This window comes from Lagopus leucura, unplaced genomic scaffold, assembly GCF_019238085.1.
Source record: "Lagopus leucura isolate 7727_CA_CO unplaced genomic scaffold, USGS_WTPT01 Super-Scaffold_100035, whole genome shotgun sequence".
Classification (NCBI taxonomy): domain Eukaryota; kingdom Metazoa; phylum Chordata; class Aves; order Galliformes; family Phasianidae; genus Lagopus; species Lagopus leucura.
This window is the reverse complement of record NW_024962284.1, coordinates 1,287,888-1,292,249: the sequence shown is the minus strand read 5'-3', so window position 1 is coordinate 1,292,249 and position 4,362 is coordinate 1,287,888.

Sequence of the window (4,362 nt, the reverse complement as noted above, 5' to 3'; positions counted from 1 at the left end):
CCCGGGCCTCGCCAGCGCCGCCGCCCGGCCGCCGGGTGGGAGCGGCCCCGAGCGCGGACCCCGGCCGCCGCCCCCTGGCTCGTCAGAACGATGAGCCCCCTGCGCCGCCCCGTAGGCCGCGGGAACGCCGGAGCGTAGCGCGGAGATCCGTGCCCTGCCGCGGGCTTCCCGGTGTCCTTGCTCGAGTCGCTTAACCGCCCTCTCCTCCACGTCCGTCAAGCGTGAAAAGGAGAAAGCACTTCAGCATACTTGCAAGTCATCGGAGATGCTGCTCCAATGGCTGCTCTAAAGAATCGCTTCACCTACTTTTTTTCTCTCCAGCCACGATTTCAACTCAGTCGTATAGAGAAAATTGGTTCTACCTCACAATTTCCCCCCATCCCCTTGGGCACCTGATTTAAAGTTGGGTTAGAGATGATAGGCTGGAGCTCCCATAAGGCTATCCCAGCTGGTCCTGCTTCGTTACAGTTCCAGTCAAGCCCCAGCTGGTGGAAAGGTTGGGGGGCTCTTCTTTGCCTTTTCACCTCGCCACACTGTGGTTAGGCTCTGCTTAACACAAAGCTAGGCCAGTTCCCACACAAAAAAAAATATTAAAGTGTACATTTGGAGAAAGCTAGGATGACACAAACAACAAAATAAAAAACTAGATTGGACGTAATGAAGAAGTATTTTACAGTGAGGGTGGTGATGCACTCACAAAGGTTGTCCAGAGATTTAGTGGAAACCCCATCCCTGGACACATGTGAGGTCAGGTTGGATGGGGCTCTGCACGCTTGTTGAAGCTGTGGGTGTCCCTGCTCACTGCAGGGGAGTTGGACCAGGTGGCCTTGGAAGGGTCCATTCCAACTCAAATGATTCTAGGAAAGAAGAACATAAAAATACATAAAATAGAAGCTATTCCCTTTTTAGGGGGCAGTTGTGATTGTGCACATTTACAACAGCGTGATCAGAAGGCATGGCTGCCTAATCGTTAATTTAGTAAGATCACTGGAAACAGCTGTTCCTGGCTGCTAGCAGGGTGTGCACTCCAGGAAACCCCGGGGTGCTCATCCCAGCAGCATTTCAGCCATTTGCCTCCAGTTTCAGTAAACAGCCTTCACTCAAATGTAGCTTGCTTTTGTTCAGTGTGTCATGTTATCAGCACTACTGCTAGCCCTCGGGCATGGAGAGGTGTATTGTATACACATATGTGTACATGTCATGTAGCCATAGCAACAAGAAAACAAAGCAATGGCACATCCTCAGGTGAAGGCACACCTTTGTATCCCATCTCAGTACTCTGATGTAAGAGATTTCTTTCTAGGAAATACAGCTCCAATTCATGACAGCTTAGTTACATTTGTGCTTATGAAATAACAAAATCAGGGTTTATCTACACACAAAATCAAATCTAATACAACTGAAGTTTCACTATGGCTTTCACTTCTAAGCAGAACTGGTGCAGAGCATTTAGTGGTTATGCAGTTTAAACTGGTATTACAAAGATTTGTAAGAAACGTAATTAGCTTTAGCCTGAATCTGGATTAGCTGATATTTAAAAAGTCACCATGAACACAAGAAAAAAAATGCCCTGGCATATTCTCACCTCTGTTGCGAACAGAAGATCATAGAATCACAAAGGCTGAAGGAGACTTCTAAGATCCCCAAGTCCAATCCCAACCCACGCCACCATGCCCACTGACCACATTTCTCAGTGCCACATTTCCACACCCCTTAAACACCCCCAGGGACGGTGACTCCACCACTTCCCTTCTCACCATCCCTGGCTTGTTATTCTGTTGGACAGAGCCCACAGGCAGCACAGCAAATAGCCTGCCACATGGGCAGAAGCTCTCTGCACAGAGCAGGTTCCATGACATGGGTCCTCCCCAACCCCTGTGCCCAATGATCATGACCTGGCTAAGCACTAGTTATTTTGCATGCACTTATATTGGAGAAGAGTAGAAAGGAAGGACAAAAAAAAAAAAAAAAAAAAAAAAAAAAAAAAAAAAAACTAAATAGCTTTCTCCCCACCAACACTGTCCCCATACCTACTCAAATGGCAACAAATTATAGTTAAAAAAAAAAGAAAAATCTGATATTCTGGTATGATCTAGTTAGAAATATAAATAGCCACAAGGCATGACATTCAAATAAGACTTAGAGCTGTGTTCATGAACATTCGTAGCAATTTAAAAAAATCTGATGGCACTTTAGCAAATATGAAGTGTTATTCCTGGCAAGCTAGCTGGATTTCAGGTCAGATCATATTCCTGTGAAAGACTGTTCTTGCACGGCAAGTTGGACACTGAATGCTTCTTATTTTGACCTAAATTATGGTGACGTTGCTAGCTGTGTGGTGTTAAGCTGCTAGTTCTCCCAGCCACAAAGCTTGTGGCATTCTGTTATTTGATGGAGAGTTCCTGACTACGCCTGGCCTCTCTCAGATGGCAGCAATGCTGTTTGCAGCTCTCGGACAGCAGACAATTAGAAGTGCTAAGTATTGCTCACAGTGCTGCCAAGCATACGCTGGGTTGCCAGTGGATGTGCAGACACTGGGGAGACAGCAGTGCTCACACCTGGAGAAACACCTCCTACTTCACGGAGTAGGAAATCTTCCCGTTTCGCTCGTGGTAAGGCTCAATCCCCCAGAAGCCTGCTTGCTGAGCTGCTTGGCTGTTCATACAGGCAAAGTTTACTTTGCAGGCAGTAGAGGGCAACAAAGTACAGCACCAAAATACTAAGTGGATTTACGGAGGATGCTGCTACACCCACCTGTCCTACCCACCCATACGCAGCTCATCACAACTCCTTAATGTCAGTCCAACAGGTTCAGAGTACCCACGTTAAGCTGTATAATCACATCAGCAGCTTCCAAATCTTCCAGCACAAGGCCTGACAAAGAGAAATCCTTCATCTACATCAGTGCTCAGCTGTGCTGCTTTTTTAATTCCTAAGTGCGTGGTTAGATCATATCTAAACTAAGTTTTGAAACTGACCTATCCTGCAGAGAAGGACTTGGGGGTCCTAGTGGACGAGAAGCTGGCCATGAGCCAGCAGTGTGCGCTTGCAGCCCAGAAGGCCAACTGTGCTCTGGGCTGCATTAAAAAGGGGGTGGCCAGGGAGGTGATCGTCTCCCTCTGCTCAGCTTGGGCCCATCTGCAGTACTGCATCCAGGCCTGGGGCCCCCAGCGCAGGAAGGACGTGGAGCTCATGGAGTGGGTTCAGAGGAGGGCACTGAGATGATCAGAGGGCTGGAGCAGCTCTCCTATGACGAAAGGTTGAGGGAACTGGGCTTGTTTGGCTTGAGAAGAGAAGGATCGGGGAGACCTCACTGCAGCCGTCCAGTACTTGAAGGGAGCGTATAAACAGGAGGGGGAACAGCTGTTGATGAGGGTGGATGGTGATAGGACAAGGGGGACTTAGGTTAGATGTTAGGAGGAATTTTTTCACCCAGAGGGTGGTGACACACTGGAGCAGGTAGCACAAGAAGGTTGTGGATGCCCCATCCCTGATGCATTCAAGGCCAGGCTGGATGTGGTTCTGGGCAGCCTGGTCTGGTGGTTGGTGACCCTTCATGTAGCAGGGAGGTTGAAACTTGATGATCATTGTGGTCCTTTTCAACCCAGGCCATTCTATGATTCCATGATTAGGCTGATACAAGATGTGCCCTTGGGTCTGCAGTTTTAAGCAGCAGAGCCTAGCGGTGACAGCGAAGGATTACCTCTTCTTCCCAAATCAGTGTGTTATATCATTGACTACTATTGTTCGACTTTGGAAATCTGGCCAATTCCCTGTGCCTCAGTTTTTCCTCCTAATGAGGAGACCAATGGCATTCACGTGCCTCTCAGCACTCCTGCAGTGCTCGCTGATAACTGCAGCCCTTTCCAAGATGAAATCTGTCTTACATGCACAAAGAATTCCCGCAGTACTCCATCATTAGGTCGGAGAAAAGTAAGTTTTCGGGTAAAAGAAACAAAAACTTTTCTGGGTGGAACTGACTACCAGAACAGCTGGAGCAGTGCATGTGACTGTTGGGTCACCCTCAGGATGAGGCTTGGAATTGCCATCACATTCTTGGCAGAGCACTCATGTATCATTTGCCACCATATCTGATGCTGTGTTATGATCAGCTATCACACTTCAGCTATTGTATTTTGGGGATGCTTATTAAAAGCTTGTTTCCCAGAAGAGGAATCGGTCAGATTAGTATCATTAATGTTATTAAGTATCATTAGTACAGCAGTACTGCAGCACAGACTGCTTTGTATTGCACTCACCACATTGCAGGAATTCAGCTTTAAACAAAAGGTGTGATAACATCAGGAAATGTGGGCTTAGCCTTCATTCTTCTCTTGCCTCTGTCCCCTTTCCCCTTCTGTT